This window comes from Nycticebus coucang, chromosome 12 (assembly GCF_027406575.1).
Source record: "Nycticebus coucang isolate mNycCou1 chromosome 12, mNycCou1.pri, whole genome shotgun sequence".
Taxonomy (NCBI): Eukaryota; Metazoa; Chordata; class Mammalia; order Primates; family Lorisidae; genus Nycticebus; species Nycticebus coucang.
In genome coordinates, this window is record NC_069791.1 from 58746045 (window position 1) to 58769351 (window position 23307).

The window sequence follows — 23307 nt, forward strand, 5'->3', positions numbered from 1 at the left end:
GAACAAAAATCATTTTACCACAAAGCCATTTGTGCCAGAATGTTTACTGGGGCTCAATTCTTAATTGCCAAGTCATGGAAGCAACTCAAATGCCTATCAACCCATGAATGGATCAAGGAATTGTGGTATGCGTATAACAGGGGATACTATTCAGCCATTAAAAACGATGGAGACTTGGGTGGTGCCTGTGGCTCAGTGAGTAGGGCGCCGGCCCCATAAACCCAGCCCCGGCTGAACTGCAACCAAAAAATAGCCGGGCGTTGTGGCGGGCGCCTGTAGTCCCAGCTGCTCGGGAGGCTGAGGCAGGAGAATCACGGAAGCCCAAGAGCTAGAGGTTGCTGTGGGTCCTGTGACATCATGGCACTCTACCGAAGGCGGTAAAGTCAGACTCTGTCTCTACAAAAAAAAAAAAAAGATGGAGACTACATCTTTTACATTTACTTGGATGGAATTGAAACACATTCTTTTTAGTCAAGTATTATAAGAATGAAAAAATAAATATCCAGTGTACTCCGTACTAATATGAAACCAATATATAAACATTTACATGCTCATATGAACAATAAAAAATGTAGGCTAATATGGTGGCAGGGGTGGGGGAAGATGATTAGCAGAAGGAGGGAGGGCATGTGGTGGGTTCTCACCCAATGTGCATACTTCAAGGGTATATAACACGCCCCCTGGGTGAGGGATTCTTTTATAACTGGAACTTTACCCTGGAAGGAAGAAAAATGTAATCTAAAAATTTGTACCACCATATGTATTTTTCTTTCTCTTTTTTCTTTTTTTAGAGACAGAGTCTCACTTTATCACCCTTGGTAGAGTGTTGTGGCATCACAGCTTACAGCAACCTCCAGCTCTTGGGCTTAGGTGATTCTCTTGCCTCAGCTTCCCAAGTAGCTGGGACTACAGGTGCTCACCACAATGCCCAGCTATTTTTTGTTGCAGTTTGGCCAGGGCCAGGTTTGAACCCACCACCCTCAGTATATGGAGCTGGCACCCTACTTGCTGAGACACAGGCACTGCCCTGTACCCCCCATATTAATTTAAAATTTAAAATAAATAACACAAACATTAACAAAAGCTGATTAGCCAAAAAAAGGTCTGTGCATACTTATCATGATATCCAAAACCACCGATGAGCAAAAAGAGTCCTCACAAAATCACCGTGCTACCTGTGGGCCACAGGTTGGACACCCTGGTAGTGTGTTAAGTGCTTAATATATATTATTTAATTTAATTATCAAACTACTCTAGGAACTAGGAATTATTGTCCTCTCTGTCACAGTCAAGGAAACTGTATTTTAGATAAAGCAACTGGCAAGTTAGGGAGCCTCAGAGTTAAGAGTTCTGATCCAAGCCCAATTTCAGTGCCTCTTCACTGTACTATGAATTTTATTCATTTAACACGTATTTGTTAGCCCCTATCGCAAGTTAGCATTGCTGTAAGAATACACTGTGAACAAAGCAAAAAATCTATACTCTCATGCAACTTACTTCTAGTGGGTAAAGAATGATAATAAAATACCAGGTAACATCATGATGACATTAAATGGGGGTGATGTTTGATATCTAAGTGACGAGAAAAAGCCATTCATGGCTAAGTTTGGGGAAAAAGTGATTCTGGTTGGTGTTAAGAAATAAACATGGGGGGCTGTGTCTGTGGCTCAATCGGTAAGGTGCTGGCCCCATATACCGAGGGTGGCAGGTTCAAACCCGGCCCCAGATGAACTGCAACCAAAAAATAGCTGGGTGTTGTGGCGGGTGCCTGTAGTCCCAGCTACTCGGGAGGCTGAGGCAAGAGAATCGCTTAAGCCCAGGAGTTGGAGGTTGCTGTGAGTTGTGATGCCACAGCACTTTACTGAGGGCCATAAAGTGAGACTCTGTCTCTACAAAAAAAAAAGAAATAAACATGGGCACAATATTAACATTTGGAAAAGTTTATGTCAGCTAATAGTGATTCATGACTCAGGTATCATCATTGCATGCTGTTCGGTGCTCCACTAGGGAAGGTTCAGGAGGAAAACTTTTATAGGGTGTTCTTGGAAGCAAGGCAAAGAAAATATATCTGATTGGTTAACTTGGAAAGTCCCTTGTTAGAGGTGATCTGGAAATTTCTCATCAACACAGTCTCAAGTTAGAGGCTGGTTGGTGGCCTCTGGTTAAGTTTACGTTTCATCGTACTCTTTACATTGAGTTGGGCTTCAGTTTGCTGAGTAGACCTTCCTGCTAGTTACTGAAATGGGGGAGACAGAGACGGGAGCGGGTTTGAAGGATAAAGAGTTCTGCTTTGCTTATATTAATATATGCTGTCTGTTAGACATCCAGACAGTTGATGAAAATGTCAACTTAGTATGTGACTTGGGAGTCCTTTAGGGCAGAGCTAGAAATATACATGTAGGTATCACTGGCACACAGATAATACTGGAAGTCACAGGAGTCTCAGAGAAGAGTAAGAGTAAAGTAGATAAAAAGAAAGAACCTCAAGCACTCTAACAGGTAAAGGCACCACAGAGGAAGAGGAATAAACAAAGGAAATTGGAAAAGAATGGCCAATGAGGTAAAGGAGAAATTGTTAGTTATGGGTTGGATCGCAACCCTCCCAAATTCACATGCTGAATCCCTAACCCCCAGTAACTCAGAATGAGACTGTATTTGGAGGTGCAGCCTTTACACGAGTGATTAAGTTAAAATGAGGCTGTTAAGGTGGGCCCTCATCCAATCTGACTGGCATCCTGTACTTGTAAGAAAAGGAAGAGATGCCTCTGGCTCAGCGAGTAGGGCACTGGCCCCATATACCGAGGGTGGCTGGTTCAAACCCAGCTCTGGCCAAACTGCAACACAAAAAATAGCTGGGTGTTGTGGTGGGCCCTGTAGTCCCAGCTACTTGGGAGGGTGAGGCAAGAGAATTGCCTAAGCCCAGGAGTTGAAGGTTGCTATGAGCTGTGTGACGCCAGAGCACTCTACTGAGGACGACATAGTGAGACTCTTGTCTCAAAACAAACAAACAAACAAAAACCAGGTTATCTGAGAGATGGGCAGAGAGGCAGTGGAGATCGCCCCTCTATGCTACACTTTCAAGAATTACTATGACAGTGATCAGAGAATTAGGTGGTAGTTGAAGGGAAATGTGGGATCAAGGAAGAAATTTTTTAAGACAGATATTTGAGGCTGGGAGCAATGGCTTACGCCTAAAATCCTAGCATTTTGGGAGGCCCTGGAGATGTATTGCTTAAGCTCAGGAGTTCAAGACCACCCTGAGCAACAGTGAGACCCTGTTCCTAATAAAAATAGAAAAATTTTTCTATTTTTATTTTCCAGGCGTCATGGCAGGCACCTGTACTTGCTGTCTACCAATTCCCCTTGTGCCAGAGGCTGCTATTGTCTACCAAATCTACTTGGGAGGCTGAGGCAAGAGGATCATTTGAGCCCAAGAGACTAAGGTTGCTATGAGCTCTGATGACGCTACAGCACTGTACCCAAGGAGATAGAGCAAGCCTCTATCTCAAAAAAACAAAAGATATTTGAGAATGTTTGTGTACCTCATTTTTACTAGATTAAAGGAGTGTGATGAAAGATAGGAACAAAAGTAGAAGAGCAAATTTTTTTTATTGTTAAATCATAGCTGTGTACATTAGTGCAATCAAGGAGTACAATGTGCTGGTTTCATATACAATCTGAAATATTCTCATCAAACTGTTCAACGTAGCTTTCATGGCATTTTCTTAGTTATTGTATGTAGACATTTGTATTCTGCCTTTAGTAAGTGTCGCCTGTACCCATTCTAAGATGCACTGTAGGTGGATCTCTCCCACCCATTACTCTCCCTCCACCATAACCTCCCCCCTCCCTTCCCCTTCCTTGGCCCTTTCCTCGTAGTCTTGTGCTATAGTTGGGTTATAGCCTTCATGTGAAAGCTATAAATTAGCTTCATAGTAGGGCTGAGTACATTGGATACTTTTTCTTCCATTCCTGAGATACTTTGCTAAGAAGAATATGTTTCAGCTCCATCCATGTAAACATGAAAGAGGTAAAGTCTCCATCTTTCTTTAAGGCTGTATAATATTCCATGGTATACATGTACCACAATTTGCTAGTCCATTCGTGGGTCGATGGGCACTTGGGCTTCTTCCATGACTTAGCGATTATGAATTGGGCTGCAATAAACATTATGGTACAAATATCTTTGTTGTATTGTGATTTTTGGTCTTCTGGGTATATACCTAGTAAAGGAATTATAGGATTGAATGGCAGGTCTATTTTTAGGTCACTAAGTATTCTCCAAACATCCTTCCAGAAGGAACAGATTAGTGTGCATTCCCACCAGCAGTGTAGAAGTATGCCCTTTTCTCCACATCCACGCCAACATCTCTGGTTTTGGGATTTTGTTATGTGGGCTACTCTTACTGGGGTTAGGTGATATTTCAAAGTAGTTTTGATTTGCATTTCTCTGATGATTAAGGATGATGTGCTTTTTTTCATGTGTTTGTAGATCATGTGTCTGTCTTCTTTAGAGAATTTTATCTTCAAGTCCCTTGCCCACCCTGAGATTGGATCACGTGTTCTTTTCTTGCTAATACGTTTGAGTTTTCTGTGGATTCTGGTTGTTAGACCTTTATCGGAGGTATAACCTGCAAATATTTCTTTCTGAGGGCTGTCTGCTTGCTTTACTTACTATGTTTCTGGCTGTGCAGAAGCTTTCTAGTTTGATCAGGTCCCAGTAGTGTATTTTTGATACTGCTTCAATTGCCTGGGGAGTCCTCCTCATAAAATAGTCACCCAGGCCGATTCCTTCAAGAGTTTTCCCTGCACTTTCTTCAAGTATTTTTTTTATAGTTTCATGTCTTAAATTTAAATCTTTTATCCAGTGAGAATCTATCTTAGTTAATGGTGAAAGGTGTGGGTCCAGTTTCAATCTTCTACAGGTTGCCAGCCAGTTCACCCAGCACCATTCATTAAATAGGAAATCTTTTCCCCACTGAATGTTTTTAATTGGCTTGTCAAAGATCAAATAATGGTAAGTAGCTGGATTCATCTCTTGGTTCTCTATTCTGTTGCAGACATCTACTTCTCTGTTTTTGTGCCAATACCATGCTGTTTTGATCACTGTCAATTTATAGTACAGTCTCAGTTCTGGTAGTGAGATTCCTCCTGCTGTGTTTTTATTTCTGAGTAATGTTTTGGCTATTCGAGGTTTTTTCTGATTCCGTATAAAACAAAGTATTATTTTTTCAAGATCTTTAAAATATGACAATGGAACTTTAATAGGAATTGCATTAAAATTATATATTGCTTTGGGTAGTATAGACTTTTTTTTTTTTTTGTAGAGACAGAGTCTCACTGTACCGCCCTCGGGTAGAGTGCAGTGGCGTCACAGCTCACAGCAAGCTCTAACTCTTGGGCTTACGCGATTCTCTTGCCTCAGCCTCCTGAGCAGTTGGGACTACAGGCGTGCGCCCCAACGCCCGGCTATTTTTCTGTTGCAGTTTGGCCGGGGCTGGGTCCGAACCCGCCACCCTTGGCATATGGGGCCGGCACCCTACTCACCGAGCCACAGGTGCCGCCCAGGTAGTATAGACATTTTAACAATGTTGATTCTTCCAGCCATGAGCATGGTATGTTTTTCCATTTGTTAACATCTTCAGCTATTTCTTTTCTGAAAGTTTCATACTTCTCCTTGTAGAGATCTTTCACGTCCTTGGTTAGGTATACTCCCAAATATTTCATATTCTTTGGCACTACTGTGAAAAGAATAGAGTCCTTGACTGTTTTTTTGGCTTGGTTATTGTTGATATATATAAAGGCTACAGATTTATGGGTGTCGATTTTGTAGCCTGAGACATTGCTGTATTCCTTTTTTTTTTTTTTTTTTGTGGAGACTGAGTCTCACTTTATGGCCCTTGGTAGAGTGCTGTGGCGTCACCCAGCTCATAGCAACCTCCAACTCCTAGGCTTATGCGATTCTCTTGCCTCAGCCTCCCGAGTAGCTGGGACTACAGGTGCCCGCCAAAACGCCCGGCTATTTTTTGGTTGCAGTTCAGCCGGGGCCGGGTTTGAACCCGCCACCCTCGGTACATGGGGCCGGCGCCTTACCAACTGAGCCACAGGCGCTGCCCTACATTGCTGTATTCCTTGATCACTTCTAAAAGTTTTGTAGTAGAATCTCTAGTGTTTTCCAGATATACGATTATATCATTTGCAAAGAGTGAAAGTTTGATTGCTTCTGACCCTATGTGGATACCCTTGATTGCCTTTTCTTCCCTAATTGCAATGGCTAAAACTTCCATTACAATGTTAAAGAGCAATGGAGACAATGGGCAACCTTGCCTGGTTCCTGGTCTATGGAACTGATTTCGTGGAAATGATTTCAATTTAACTCCATTCAATATGATATTGGCTGTGGGTTTGCTGTAAATGGCCTCTATTAGTTTAAGAAATGTCTCTACTATACCAATTTTCTTAAGTGTTCTGATCATGAAGCGATGCTAGATATTATCGAAAGCTTTTTCTGCATCAATTGAAAGAATCATATGGTCCTTATTTTTCAGTTTGTTTCTGTGCTGAATTACATTTATAGATTTACGTATATTGAACCAGCCTTGAGATCCTGGGATAAATCCCACTTGGTCGTGGTGTACAAATTTTTTGATGTGTTGTTGGATTCTGTTTGTTAGGATCTTATTGAGTATTTGTGCATCAATATTCATTAGTAATATTAGTCTATAATTTTCTTTTCTTGTTGGGTCTTTCCCTGGTTTGAGGATCAATGTGATGTTTGCTTTGTAGAATGTGATGGGCAATATTCCTTCTTTTTCTGTATTTTGGAAGAGGTTTAGTAATATAGGTACTAGTTGTTCTTTAAAGGTTTGGTAGAATTCTGATGTAAAGCCATCTGATCCTGGGCTTTTCTTTTTAGGGAGATTTTGTATAGTTGATGCTATTTCAGAACTTGATATAGGCCTGTTCAACATTTGCACTTCATTCTGGCTAAGTCTTGGTAGGTGGTGTACTTCCCGGTATTGGTTGATTCCTTTCAGATTTTCTTATTTCTGAGAGTAGAATTTCTTGTAGTATTTGTTAAGGATTTTTTTAATTTCTGAGGGGTCTGTTGTTATTTCATCATTACCATTTCTGATTGATGAAATTAGAGATTTTACTCTTTTTTTCCTGGTTAGGTTGGCCAAAGGTTTATCTATTTTATTGATCTTTTCAAAAAACCAACTTTTGGATTTATTGATCTGTTGTATAATTCTTTTGTTTTCAATTTTGTGTAATTCTGCTCTGATTTTGGTTATTTCTTTTCTTCTGCTGGGTTTGGGGTTGGAGAGTTCTTTCTTCTCCAGTTGCTTGAGATGTCCCATTAAGTTATTAACTTCCTCTCTTTCCGTTTTCTTTCTTTTCTTTTTTTTTTTGTAGAGACAAAGTCTCACTGTACCGCCCTCGGGTAGAGTGCCGTGGTGTCACATGCCTCACAGCAACCTCTAACTCTTGGGCTTACGCGATTCTCTTGCCTTAGCCTCCCGAGCAGCTGGGACTACAGGCACCCGCCACAACACGCAGCTATTTTTTTGTTGCAGTTTGGCCGGGGCTGGGTTTGAACCCGCCACCCTCGGCATATGGGGCCAGCGCTCTACTCACTGAGCCACAGGCACTGCCCCTTTCTTTCCTTTTTCTTTAGGAAGGCTTGCAGTGCTATAAATTTCCCTCTTAGGACTGCCTTGGAAGTATCCCAGAGGTTCTGGTAATTCGTGTCTTGATTGTTGTTTTGTTCCAAAAATTTGGTGATTTCCTTCTTAATCTCTTCTGTAACCCATCTATCCTTCAGCATAATGTTATTTAGCTTCCATGTTTTTGTATGGGTATGCAGGTTCCTGTTGTCATTGAATTCAACTTTTATTCCATGATGGTCTGAGAAGATGCAAGGAATAATTTCTATTTTTTCAAATTTACTGAGGTTAGATTTGTGACCTAGGATGTGATCGATTTTGGAGTATGTTCTGTGGGCTGATGAGAAGAATGTGTATTCAGTTTTGTTGCGATGAAATGTTCTGTAGATGTCTGTTAAGTCTAGATGTTGAATGGTTAAGTTTAAATCTAAAATTTCTTTGCTTAGCTTCTTTTTGGAGGATCTATCCAGCACTGCTAAAGGAATGTTAAAATCTCCAACTACTATGGAACTGGAGGAAATCAAGTTGCTCATGTCTGTTAGAGTTTCTCTTATAAATTGAGGTGCGTTCTGGTTGGGTACATAAATATTAATAATTGAAATCTCATCATATTGAGTATTACCTTTAACAAATATGAAGTGTCCATCCTTATCCTTCCTTATTTCGGTTGGTTTAAAGCCTATTGCATCTGCGAATAGCATTGCAACGCCTGCTTTTATCTGCTTTCCATTCACCTGGAGTATAGATGACCATCCCTTCACCTTGAGTCTATATTTGTCTTTTAATCTAAGATGAGATTCTTGTATGCAGCAGATATCTGGCTTGAGTTTTTGTAGCCATTCAGCCAACCTGTGCCTCTTTAGAGGACAATTTAAACCATTCACATTAATTGAGATTATTGATAAGCCTTTTGAGAGTCCGGTGGACATTTTTAATCCTTTTGCTACTGTGGAAGTTGGAATTTGATCAAATTTTCTGGGTGGGTTTACTTTTGTGGTGGAGGATTATGCTGGTCTTTATGGAGGATAGGTCTGAGAATATCCTGGAGAGCTGGTTTAGTTGTGGCAAATTTCTTCAACATGTGAATGTCATTGAAGTATTTAATTTCTCCATCATAAATGAAACTCAGTTTAGCTGGGTACAGGATCCTGGGTTGAAAGTTATTTTGTTTTAGGAGATTAAAAGTCGATGACCTCTTCTAGCTTGAAAGGTTTCAGCAGAGAGATCTGTAGTTATTCTAATATTCTTGCCCTTATAGGTGATGGTTTTCTTTCGTCTGGCTGTTTTCAGAATTTTTCCTTCATATTAACTTTGATTAATTGATTATGAAAGTGAAATTGATTATGATGTGTCTGGGGGATGTCTTATTTGGGTTGAGTCGTGCTGGAGTTCTGAAACTGTCTGCTGTCTGAATTTCAGAATCTCTTGGCATGTCTGGAAAGTTCTCCTTCATAATCTCATGGAGAAGAGACTCTGTGCCTTGTGAAGCCACTTTGTTGCTTTCGGGGATCCCTATAAGACGAATCTTGGTTTTCTTCGAATTATCTCAGAGCTCTCTGAGAGAGTGATCTGTTTTTGCCCTCCATTTCTCTTCCTCCTGAGAGTTTGGGAGCGTTCGAAAGCTTTGTCTTCAAAGTCAGAAATCCTTTCTTCTGCTTGCTCCCTTCTTTTACTGAGGGATTCTACTGTGTTTCTCAGATCTTTGAGGGCTACAACTTCTTTTCTCAGTGTGTCAAAATCTTTGGTTATTTGGTCTTTGAATTTGTTGAATTCTTGAGATATCTTTTGGGTTACTGCTTGGAATTCTAATTCGATCTTATTTGCTATCCAGATTCTGAATTCGATTTCTGACATCTCAGCTATTTATTTGTGCATGGGATCTTGTGTGGTGTCTGCCCCATTATTCCTTGGGGGAGTTGATCTACTCTGATTATTCATATTTCCAGAGTATTTCCTTTGATTTTGTCTCATGATTGTTTTTCACTGTTGCCTCTGGCTGTCCTCAGAGTTGGGGAGGTGTCTCTCCGAGATAAGACCCGGGGGGATCACTCTATTGTTGCTGGATCTTTGTAGAGAGTGACCCTGTGTAGCTCTTCTGGGGCTTCCCCAGCCAGGGAGTTCTGTTTATGGATGCAGCTCCAGAGTGTGACACACCCGGATCCAGCAACAGAGTGGGAGGTGGTGCGCACGGTTCTGGGAGTGCCATGCGCCCAGTGACTTTGGCACAGAGAGCCCAAGGCTCCAGCAGTCTCTGGCCAGGAGAAGGGCTCTGTGCAGAGGAATGGAGGGCTCTGGAGGGCACGTGGCTACCAGAGTCCGTGGCCAGATGAGCGGATGGTGTGGAGGTACGGAGTGTACAGGAGGGAGGACGCAAGGTTGTATGGCTCCTGCAGTTCCTAGTCAGGGCATGCGGAGGCCCAGCGGGCGCAGGTCATGGGTCAGGGGTTGCGGCACAGCTCTTATGGAGATCCGGGTGGCGCCAAGCCCAGAGTTTCAGGTTGCTATGAGCTGTGATGCCATGGCCCTCTACCTGGGGCAGCAGCCCGAGACTCCAGTGTGTCAAAACCTGTCTCACTCTGCCCCTAAGGGTTAAGGCTATAAGGCAGCTCAGTCCCCGCCTTTAGGCTGCTCAGTCACTAGATTACTAGCTCCCCATCCTTGCTCTATGACCCTGAGGGCGGAGCTTGCCGGGGCTGTTCTCTGACAATGGCTCTGCGGTGCACAGCCGAACACTATTAGCTCCGTTGGCTCAGACTGGTCTTGAACTCCTAAGCTCAGACAATCCATCTGCCTCAGCCTCCCAGAGTGCTAGGATTACAGGCACGAGCCACAGCACCTGACTGCATTTATTATTATATAGCCAAAGGAGTTTTTTCATTACTAAGCATATGAATTCACCAAGGAATCATGTTATCTGTTCTACAAAATGAACTTATTGTTAGCATTTGAGAGAAATATCCAAATTGTTCTAAGAAAAGTTGTTCAATTTACTTGTTGCATTTATTAAATTAATTTCATATTGCCATTATTGTATTACATTGACTTTTTAGGGGCAAAAGTAGATTTTCCCATTTTTTCTTGTGAATGACTCCTGAAAGAAATAAATATGGCTGGTTTGATAATCTGAATTTGAGGCTTGGTGCCTGTGGCTCAAGCAGCTAAGGGCCAGCCACATACATCTGAGCTGGCGGGTTCAAATCCAGTCGGCCCACCAAACAATGACGGCTGCAACCAAAAAATAGCGGGGCATTGTGGCGGGCGCCTGTAGTCCCAGCTACATGGGAGGTGGAGGCAGGAGAATCGCTTGAGCCCAGGCATTTGAGATTGCTGTGAGCTGTGGTGCCACAGTACTCTACCCACGGCGACAGCTTGAGGCTCTGTATCAAGAAAAAAAAAAAAAAAGATAATCTGAATTTGAGCAAATTCTGAAGGAAATTGGAGATCAATCTCTTTTCAAGAGATTAGTACATTTACAGCAAAATCTTAGCTACCTAAGACATAATTTCTGGATGTCAGGTTTTCCTTATTCGTATGCCCACAAATGTTAATATTCACTATTTGGGTTAGACAGCTTTAGAAAATGTGTTATACACATATGTGCTTTCTTTACAAAAGATTTGTGCACATAATTTAACATTTTCTTTTCTTTTCTTTTTTTTTGAGACAGAGTTTCACTTTGTTGCCCTGGGTAGAGTGCTGTGGCATCACCTCAAAACTCTCGGGCTTAAGCAATTTTCTTGCCTCAGCTTCCCAAGTAGTTGGGACTACAGGCGCCTGCCACAATGCCCAGCTATTTTTTGGTTGTAGTTGTCATTGTTGTTTGGCAAGCTCAACTGGATTCGAACCCATCAGCTCCGGTGTATGTGGCTGGTGCCTTAGCTGCTGAGCTACAGGCGCCAAGCCTAACATTTTCTTGATGTCTCAGGATCTGCTTGGTATTATTATGCAGTATGGTTACCCTGTACTGAAGACTTCTTGATGCATATTGGTTAGTTTGTTTGCTTTCTTATTAAATTCTTCCTGTGCCAGAGGCTGCTGTTGTCTACCAAATCTGTTCTCACTTCCTCCCTCATGAACAGAATCCCAAATTTTAGCTGCCCAGATAAAACACTGTTTTTCTCTACTTTCCTTATATCTAGATTGAACAGGTGACTAAGTTCTGGTCAATAAGATAGAAATAGAGTTGTTGTATGAAACTCGTGGAAATAACCTTGATAGGGAGGAGTAACTCTTCTTTTTTTCTACTCCCTTATTACTGGATATGATGCCTGGGGTACCTGTGGTCACCTTGGATCCTGAGGTGACCTTGAGGCTGGAAACCATGAACTGAGAATGACTGGGCTTCTAATGATGTGAAGAGCAGCCACATTATCTCTATACTGCCTACCTCCATTCTGCTTTTTATGTGAAAAGGAACAATTAACTTGCATAAGCCATTGTTATTGTGGAGTTTTCTGTTATATGCTTTCAACTCCATCCCAACTAATTCTTGTGGGTGACTTTTGGCCTTCTGTTGGCTTCTTTTTTTCATTCCTGATTCACAGTCAGTGCACTTGTTCACATCATCTTCCTCTTTTCTTGTTCATTTATTGCCATCTATTGTATGTTTAGTGATTATAGAGTACTTTTGCTTTTCTTGGAGACATATTCTCACTTTGTTGCCCTTGGTAGAGTTCTGTGGGGGTCATAGCTCACAGTCAAACTCTGGGGCTCAAGCCATCTTCTTGTCTCAGGTTTTCATTTTTAGTAGAGATGGGATGGGGAGGGTCTCACTCTTGCTCAGGCTGGTCTCGAACTTGTGAGCTCAAGCAATCCACCTGTCTCGGCCTCCTGGAGTGCTAGGATTACAGTCAAGAGCCACTGCGCTGGGCCTAGAGTACTTTTTTTTTTTTTGAGACAGAGCCTCAAGCTGTCACCCTGGGCTGTGGCATCACAGCTCACAGCAACCTCCAACTCCTGGAGGTTAAGCAATTCTCTTGCCTTGGCCTCCCAAGTAGCTGGGAGTACAGGTGCCTGCTATAATGCCCGGCTATTTTTTGATTGTAGGTTGTCATTGTTATTTGGCAGACCGGCAGACCGGGGCCATGTTCGAACCCATCAGTTCTGGTGTATGTGGCTGGTGCCTTAGCCACTTGTACTTTTTTTTTTTTTTAACTCACTGCTTTACTAATGAGGATATAGAACACTTATTATCTGCTAAGTGCTAGAGATACTGTTGTAAGCAAAACAAACGTGGATGTGTCCTAGGAGCTTAAATAAAATTGAGGAGTTTACTGTGTAGGGAAGAAACAGATGATCAAGTTTGTGAAGACATTAATAAACATAAATAGCCTTTAAATAAGGCCAGAGGGGCTTTTCTTTGAATGCATGACATTGTGGCATCTATTTTGGCTCTATTTCTTTATGTCTTCCCTGTGCTGTAGTTAATAATGATGGCATACAACTGAATTCTGTGTGAGTGAGATTTGTTTACATTCTGCTTGGTACACATTATAAGTAAAATATCCACTTCAAAACAGTTTATTGTGAAATACAATACAAAAATGTGCACAAAACATCTAAGTACAATTTAACAAATAGTTGTGCAATTACTGTCTATGTAACTATCATGTAGGTCAAGAAATGGAATTTGACCAGAGCAGCAGGAGCCCAGCGTCCACTGCTTCCAGCTTGCCATGCAGTGCGATCCTAGATTCTTTAGCAATCTTGTCCTTTTGCATTCTACACCTCTATGTGTATCTCTGCACATATAGTTTAGTTTTACCTATTTTTGAACTTTATATTCATGGATTTATGTTCTCTGTATTATTTTGCACCTTTTTTCTTTTTTTGCGTGACATTAAGCTTGTAAGATTCATCCATATGAGTGATGCTAGTGAAAACAGAGGAGTAAGGATCCCCACAAGTCTTTCCTTCAGGAAAGCAACTAGAAAACTGGCCAAAACTATCACAGTTGACTTTATCAGAACTCTGGAAAATAACCAAAGATTAGTGGCAGTCATGGAAGCATTTATTCAAGAAAAATGTTTGAATCTCAATGAAATCAAAGAGCTTTATGGTGTTTTAACCTACCCTACCCTCATCCCTTTCTCTAGGATCCCTGATAGTCTTAAAGATCAACATTTCACAATCCTGGTAAAAACCCAGCTCAAGCTCCTTAGAGCTTCTTTCTTAGCAGAACTGTCATTATTTGACCTGTCTGGTATTTCTGGTATTGCCCTGCAAGTCTCCACTTGCAAGGCTGCCTTTATTTGAATGGGCTAGGATATTATCCAGGTTAAAAAACCTTTCCCCCAGGTCATTTATTAAAAATATTTAGAGGCCATTGTTTAACTTCATTCCTGCCCTAGTAGAGGATAATGTTAGAGCAAACAAAAAACTCACCTAAAATTCAAATGGAAAAGCTAAAAAGCAAAATATCCCTCAGAGCTTTGAAAAGTTCTTTTTTTTTTTTTCTGAGACAGAGTCTCATTCTGTTGCCCTTGGTAGAGTACTATGCCACCACAGCTCACAGCAACTCAAACTCTTGGGCTTAAGCAATTCTCTTGCCTCAGCCTCCCGAGTAACTGGGACTACATGAACCCACCACAACGCCTGGCTATTTTTTGTTGCACTTGTCATTGTTGTTTAGCTAGCCGGGGCTGGTTTCGAACCCTCCAGCCTTGATGTATGTGGCTGGTGCCATAAACACTGTGCCACGGGTGCTGAGCCAGCTTTGAAAAGTTCTAACACATTCTGAAAATCCAGAAAGCAGTGTGCAAGGCTGTGTGCATGCTGAAGAAAGACTAGAGAAGGTCTGGACCTGTCCTTTCCTTAGGAAAGTGAGTTCAATAAGAGCAGAGAGCCTGTCCACTATATCCCTGGTATCATGAACTATACTTAACAGAGAGGGAATTTAATAAATATATATTGAATAAATTAAGAATCAGTGAGTCTTATGGAACACACACACTCCTCTATATCCCTGGGTACACACACACACACACACACACACACACACACCACATACACAGTCAGTCCTCTATATCCCTGGGTTTTGCATCTATGGATTCAACCAACCAAGGATCATTTTTCTGGAAAAAAATGGATGGCTGTTTCTGGACTCATCATGTACAGACTTTTTTCCTTATTATTTTTCCTAAAGAATACAGTATAATAACTATTTACATAGCATTCACATTGAATTAGATATAAGTAAGGTAGACATGATGTAAAATATATGGAAAGACATAGGTAGTAACCCATGCCTTTTTATATTAGGAACTACATCTGCAGATTTTGGTATTGGAGGGAGATCCTGGGAGCAATCCCTCCAGGGATATAGAGGGATGACTATATCAGAGAGTGCTGAAAAAATGTATACGTATCTTAGGAAAGAAAAAAACCATTAAAATTGTAATAATATATACTGACAACAAAAGAGGAAAACAAACCACATTGAGTACCTCTTGTAATTGCTGACGTCGAATGTGACTTGAATATTACAAATTTAGTACAGGGTTTTCCTTTCATAAAAGGTATAGACTTTTCTAGGCACCCTCTGTATATATTTGGATCCAAGGAAGGCTAATAAAAATATTTAATAACTGCTCACAATGAAAATTGGCTCATATCAAAAGTATAATAGTCAATACTATTATTTAATGAGGATTTGGTAGGGTTATACTAATTGTATTATACATGTCGTATGTATAATATAAAATATTAAACATTTTATTTTTGGTAAAAAAAAAATATATATATATACACAAATAATTTGTTACTTTTGCCCATAGTTGTCCTTATTTACAAGAATTTTAATATATGTACACAATATTAGTGTGAAGTACAAAATCTGGAAAGAGTAAAATGAAGACACTCTGTAAGGAAATTTACTAGACACCGTATCTATACATGTTGGTGATGAGTTAATTAGGAACTCTTGATTCTATTCTGTTGACTTAAATTTTCTATCAGTGTGAACTGAGAAAAATTTTCTTCACGTATCCCACCTCTACTTCCAGTGATAGGATTATAATTTAATCTTTGTATCCAAAGTCACATTCCTTTCAGGATTATTTTATTATCTCATTTTGCTGATTAGTGGAGTTACTGGATTTTTATTTAGAATGATTTTAGGCACTCAAGAATCTACCTATAGGCTCGGTGCCCATAGCTCAGTGAGTAGGGCGCCAGCCACGTACACTGAGGCTGGCAGGTTCAAGCCTGGCCCAGGCCTGCTAAACAACAATGACAAGTGCAACCAAAAAATAGCCAGGTATTGTGGCAGGCACCTGTCGTCCCAGTTACTCAGGAGGCTGAGGCAAGAGAATCACTTGGGCCCAGGAGTTCGAGGTTGCTGTGAGCTGTGAAACCACAGCACTCTACCCAGGGCGACAAAGTGAGACTGTCTCAAAAAACAAACAAACAAAAAAACCCAGAATCTACCTATAGTTCAAAATAACAAAACAAGATATTTATGACCAAAAATGAGGGAACATTTCTTTTTACCAAAAGACTTCCTAAGATTCTTTCAGTTTCAAAATTTGGCATATTAGGAATGGCGGTTGACAAAGATAATTTGCTCTTAGGTTAAAGTGACAACTGGAAAGAACAGTAACAAATTGGGACTGTGAAATCCTGATTTAGAAAGGCAGTTGGGGGCGGCGCCTGTGGCTCAGTCGGTAAGGCGCCAGCCCCATATACGGAGGGTGGCGGGTTCAAACCCAGCCCCGGCTGAACTGCAAACCAAAAAATAGCCGGGCGTTGTGGCAGGCGCCTGTAGTCCCAGCTACTCGGGAGGCTGAGGCAAGAGAATCGCCTTAAGCCCAGGAGTTGGAGGTTGCTGTGAGCTGTGTGAGGCCACGACACTCTACCGAGGGCGATAAAGTGAGACTCTGTCTCTACAAAAAAAAAAAAAAAAAAAAAAAAAAAGAAAGGCAGTTGGGATTGAGCATTTGGGAGGAGGTGGTTACAAATGGTTGTTTAAAATAACATTTGGGAGTAGGTGGCTCATGGGACAAGGAGGTATCTGAAGAAAATGAACTAATAACTGAGTTCTTTTGGGTAGAGTATTACAGCAATTTGAATTTTACATTAACTATTTTCCTTATCATCTTGTGCCTAAAGCCAGGCATGTCACTTGCTGGGAATATATATATATATGCATATATATATATTACATATATATATATATATTACATATATATAAGCATATATATGCATATATGCTATATATGCTATTATATATATATAACTATTAAGCAAATAAAATAGGTAATAAAAGAGGATTCAAAGCTAGTCCTTCACCTACAAGTCCCAAACTAGAAGCAACCAGAAGTAAATGATTTCAAATGGAATCTGAGCATAGGAGAAAGGTACTTAGGAACATAATGCTGACCTCATTTCCCCTGTCACCTCCTGGTACGTTCCTCTGTTCCCATTTATAGCAGAAATTCTCTAAACAGTTGTTAGCATTTGAAATCTATATTTCTACCCATTCCATTCTCTCTTGAAACAATTAATCAGGCCAGGTGCGGTGGCTAACGCCTGTAATCCTAGCACTCTGGGAGGCTGAGGTGGGTGGATTACCTGAGCTCAGGCGTTTGAGACCAGTCAGAGCAAGAACAAGAACTCATTGCTACTAAATAGAAAAAAACTAGTCGGGCGGGGTGGCAGACGCCTGTAGTCCTAGCTATTTGGGAGATCGAAGCAGGAGGATCACTTAAGCCCAAGAGTTTGAGGTTGCTGTGAGCTTTGATGCCGAGGCACTCTACCAAGGGCAACAAAGTGAGACTCTGTCTCAAAAATAAGAAAGAAGGAAGGAAGGAAAGAATCAGACTTTCTTTCCTTTTTTAATTTTTTTTTTTAAGAGATAGCGTCTCACTTTGTTGCCCTTAGTAGAGTGCTGTGGCGTCACAGCTCACAGCAATCTCCAGCTCTTGGGCTTAGGCAATTCTCTTGCCTCAGCCTCCCAAGTAGCTGGAACTACAGGCGCCCACCATAATGCCTGGCTATTTTTTTTTGTTGTTGCAGTTTGGCCAGGGCTGGGTTCGAACCCTCCCCCACCACCACCCCGTATATGGGGCTGGTACCCTACTCACTGAGCTACAGGCGCTGTTCAAGATGATCAAACTTTCAATTCACCCACCCTAAGAAACTATTCTTGTGTAGGTCCCCAGTGCTGTCTGTATCACTGATTTCAACACTGATTCTTAGTTCTCATCTGATAGGCTTCTCAGCAGCACATGTGATATGGTCCTCAGCCTCTGTTGTCTGTTTTGTTGTTGTTGCTTTTCGTTGTTGTCATCAGTTTTTCTTTCTCTCACTGGTCTCCGAACATTGTAAGTTTCGGTGCTTGCACTTCTTCATCCACATTCATACCCTTGCTGTCTTGTCCTGGCTCACAGCTTTGCATGCTGTGGTGGATTCAAGGCAGTTTCAAACTCTCTCTGACATGTCTCCCATTGAGAAGTGAGGGTTTGTGTTCCCATGGGGCATGCTCTGTGACTACTTTGACCAATGACAAAAATGAAACTGTATCAGTTTCTGGGTCTTAAGAAGTGAGCAGTTTCCAGTTCCCATCTCTTGGAACAGTCATTCTGGAAGCTCTGAGTATCAACAAAGAAGACATACTAGAGAGGCCACAAGTAGGCGTTGTGTCAACAGTTCCAGATGAGCCTGGCCTTCTAGCCATTTCTGCCAAGGTACCAGATATGAGAGTCAATGAATATACCTTGGATACTCCAGATGAGTTCATGCGGTGGCTGAATACACTGGCATGATCTCAAATGACACCATGTGGAACAGAAGAATTGCCCTGAAGAGACAGGCTCAAATTCACAATCTGCAAAATTGTAAGCTATAATAAAATACTTTCAGCCACCAAAGTTTAGGGTAATCTGTCTTGCTGCAACAGATAACCAGAATGCCATCTTTTTTGCTGATGACTCATGAATTACCTAAACCTTTCCTCTGAATTCCACATTCATATTTAATTGTGTATCTAACATTTCCTCTTGGAGATCATGTTATTTGGGATTCTTCCAGAAGCCGATTCTGAGACAAAGATTCAAGTACAAGTAGTTTTTTTTGGGGTGATGTGCAAATAGCTGAGTGCGTGATGTTATGTATTCCCCATTGCACGCCATGTGAAGGAAACACCAGCACAGTAGTGTGGAAGTGAGATGGGGAAAGAAAGCAGACAATAAAAGGTGTGTTATCACGCCTATTACCACTGAATACTGTTGGGGAACTCAGGAAATTAGTGTAAACTATGTATTCTATTTTATTTTATTTATTTATTTATTTTTGTAGAGACAGAGTCTCACTTTATTGCCCTCAGTAGAGTGCCGTGGCGTCACACAGCTCAAAGCAACCTCCAATTCCTGGGCTTAAGTGATTCTCCTGCCTCAGCCTCCGGAGCAGCTGGGACTACAGGCACCCGCCACAATGCCCGGCTATTTTTTGGTTGCAGTTTGGCCGGGGCCGGGTTTGAACCCGCCACCCTTGGTATATGGGGCCGGCGCCTTACCGACTGAGCCACAGGTGCCGCCCTAAACTATGTATTTTAGAGTTATCCCACTCAGGGGGGCGAGGAAGCTGGAATATTTATGCACTAACTTTATCAATCACTGGTTGAGGATTGCTCCGGGGGTATTAATTCTCTGCGTTAGATATGGATTTAATCTGCCGATGGGATGTCAGATGAAGAAATGCAAAATCTGTGAGCTGAACATTGAAATAATAAAGTTGAGTGGGTTTCCCTGGTGGTCTAATGGTCAGGATTCAGCATTCTCATAAAGTTGAGTGAATATGGGCAGGACATTGACAACATTTATAACAATGATACTGACATTGATGTTTTTGATGGTTTCAGGCCACTTGTCTTTTTTTTTTTTTTTTTTTTTTGTAGAGACAGAGTCTCACTTTATCACCCTTGGTAGAGTGCCGTGGCGTCACACAGCTCACAGCAACCTCCAACTCCTAGGCTTAGGCGATTCTCTTGCCTCAGCCTCCCAAGTAGCTGGGATTACAGGCGCCCGCCACAACGCCCGGCTATTTTTTTGTTGCAGTTTGGCCGGGGCCGGGTTTGAACCCACCACCCTCGGCATGTGGGGCCGGCGCCCTACCCGCTGAGCCACAGGCGCCGCCCCAGGCCACTTGTCTTATAGAGTATCTCACTTGTACCACAAACTGGCTGCCGAGAGATAGTTTTCTATTATCTCATGTTTCTTCATGCCTTGTGAGCAGAGGCACTAACTGTCCTTTTATTCCGGACCATCTTTTCAAAGATATTTGGATAGTGAACAGCCTTGGAAGCTAGAGATAATGCCTCTCTTGAGGACAGGTCTACTACCCCGTATAATAAAGGCATGTCTCTCTCTAAGGCAAAAGTCAGGCAGGTTTTTTTGCACCCCATTATGGAAAATTTGTACCCCCTAAGTTTGGGATTCGCTCCTATCACTCAACAAAAGCATGTATAGGCCTCACGTGGCTCTCATTATATCACCCTGTGGGAATGGGGCTTGAGAAATTGGCATGGTACTTTGACTATTGTTATTGCTGTGAGAGAGAAACTGTGCTTTGTTTCTAATCCAGGATTTGTGTATTTTCTACCAGCATCCATGCAACTGTTGCAGGCTAATCTGTTACCTTGCAGGAATGATAAAATCTTAGACTTCATAGTACTTGACAATGTTTCGTCATGATCAGATTCAGATTAAGTAATTTTTTGGTCAAGAATTCTAAGTGGTTAATGTTAAGTACTTGCTATCACATCCCATGTGAAGGTATATAATGTCAGTTTGTTCCATGAATGGTAATGCTTGGTTAGATGACATTTATTGGATTTCTCTACTATAAAGGTATTTTTTTCTCTTTTGAAGTTTTTTTATTTAGTTCATTAATATATTCTCGAATATCACCTTGTAGATTACTTATTATCTCCCCCAGACCAGGAGTCAGTCATTAGTTATTTCTTCCAGGAAATCTTGTTTTTGTTTGTTGTTTGTTTGCTTTAGAGGGGAATAGTATTTAGAAACCGAGATCTACATGGTAGATGGGCTCATTGGCACTGGAATTTCTTCACTTCTAGATCAGTTCTGTGGCACAGAGCATATTCACAATGATTTATAATCATTGCTATTATCATCTCCAGAACTATTTCTTCTTCACAAACTGAAACTCCTTACCCATTAAACATTTTTTCCAGGCCAGGCACGGTGGCTCACGCCTGTAATCCTACCACTCTGGGAGGGCGAGGAGAGTGGATTGCTTGTGCTCACATGTTTGAGAGCAGCCTGAGCATAAGTGAGATCCTAGCCCTAAAAATAGCTGGGCATTGTGGCAGGCATCTTAGTCCCAGTTACTTGGGAGGCTGAGGCAAGAGAATCACTTGAACCCAAGAGTTTGAAGTTGCTGTGAGCTATGATGCCAAGACACTTTACCAAGGGTGACAAAGTGAGACTCTGTCTCAAAAATAAATAAATACATACATAAGTACTCTTCCCCACTCACCCAAGCCCTTGCCAACTGCCTTTAAACTTGCTGTCTCTATGAATTTGACTGCTCTAGGTATCTCACATAAAGGTAATAATATAATATCTATCCTTTTGTGACTGGCTTATTTTGTTTTATTGTTTTTGAGGAGAGTACCACTCTCCTCAGTTTGTCACCCTTGGTAGAATGCCATGGTGTCATAGCTCACAGCAACCTCAAACTCGTGGGCTCGAGTGATTCTCTTGTCTCAGCCTCCTAAGTAGCTGGGATTATAAATGCCTACTACAATGCCCGGCTATTTTTAGAGACGAGGTCTTGCACTTGCTCAGGCTGGTCTCGAACCTGTGAGCTCAGGTGATCCACCCACCGTGGCCTCCCAGAGTTGCTAGGACTGCAGGCATGAGCCACTGCAGCTGGCAAGACAGGCTTATTTTACTTGGAATACTGTCTTCAAGATTCATCCATGCTGCAGCATGTATCAGAAATTCCTTGTTTTTTGAGCTGAATAATACAAAAGTTTTCAATTTTGGTGAAGTTCAATTAATTCTTTCTTTCGTTACTTGTGCTTTCAGTTTCTTATCTAAGAAACTATTGCCTAATTCTAGGTCATGAATATTTATACCTACGTGTTCTTCTATGAATATTTTAGATTCACTTTGAACTGATTTTTATATATCTGAGATAGAGGTTCAACTTCATTCTTTTTCAGGTAGATTTACAATTGTTTAAGCACCACTAGTTGATAAGACAGTTCTTTCCGGGGTGGCGCCTGTGGTTCAGTCAGTAAGGCGCCGGCCCCATATACCGAGGGTGGCAGGTTCAAACCTGGCCCCGGCCAAACTGCAACCAAAAAATAGCCGGGCCTTGTGGTGGGCGCCTGTAGTCCCAGCTACTCGGGAGGCTGAGGCAAGAGAATCGCTTAAGCCCAGGAGTTGGAGGTTGCTGTGAGCTGTGTGAGGCCACAGCACTCTACCGAGGGCCATAAAGTGAGACTCTGTCTGTACAAAAAAAAAAAAGACAGTTCTTTCCTTCATTAAATTAGCTTGGCATCCTTGTTGAAAATCAATTACCAAAACACATGGGGTTTTTCTGAAATCTCAGTTCTGTTCCACTAATCTATATGTCTATTCTTTTGTGTGTGTGTGTGTGGTTTTTGGTCGGGGCTGGGTTTGAACCTGCCACCTCCGGCATATGGGACCGGCACCCTGCTCCTTGAGCCACAGGCGCCATCCACTATATGTCTATTCTTATTCCAGAGCACCACTATCTTGATCACTGTAGTTTTTTGTTTGTTTGTTTTGCTTTTGAGATAGAGTCTCACTTGGTCACCCTTGGTAGAGTGCTGTAGCATCACAGCTCACAGCAACCTCAAACGCTTGGGCTTAAGCAATTCTCTTGGCTCAGCCTCCCAAATAGCTGGGACTAACGGTGCTACCACAACCCTTTGCTATTTTTCAGAGATGGGGTCTCGCTCTGGCTCAGGCTGGTCTCAAGCCTGTGAGCTCAGGTAATCCACCCTCCTCCGCCTCCCAAGTGTTAGGATTATAGGTTCCACTGCGCCCGGCCCTTAATCACTATAGTTTTTGTATGCTGTTTTGAACTTGGGAAGGTCTGAACATTCCAACTTTGCTCTTTTTTCAAGATTATTTTGGCTATTCTAGATCCTTTGTATTTGCATTTTCGTATAAATTTTAGAATACACTTGTCAATTTCTGCAAAAAAAAGGCACTTGGAAATTTGCTAGTGATTGCATTGAATCTGAAAGACTTAATTGGGGAGTGTTGCCATCTTAACAAAATTAAGTCATTTGTTCCTATTTCCTAGAGAGTATGTAGATTATGATTTAGCTTAATGATAAACCCTGTACCTTGTGTCTTCGTGGGCTCAGTACAGCCCGTACAATTCCTTGCTCCTTCATTTGTCACATTTCCAACTTGTAGCAATATATTAATATTTTAACAACACCATTTCTATTTTTGTCAATGATAGACATAATTTCCTGAATGGTTTAACTTTACCTGTATCTTTTTCTCTATCTTCCACCATCTTAAACTGTCAGGTATACTTTCACCATTATAGTATTGTCATCTTGGTATAATTTATAAACTGTTTTAACTATATCAAGATTATAATTTATTTAAGGGTTGAATCCAAAAGTTAA

At 41.5% G+C, this 23307-nt stretch overlaps 1 protein-coding gene across 1 annotated transcript in view; it reads left to right on the forward strand.

Annotated features, from left to right (window-relative positions):
* ERC1 (ELKS/RAB6-interacting/CAST family member 1) overlaps nucleotides 1-23307 on the forward strand; it is a 663469-nt gene that overhangs the window by 26411 nt on the left and 613751 nt on the right. The gene's annotated exons all lie outside the window — the stretch shown is intronic.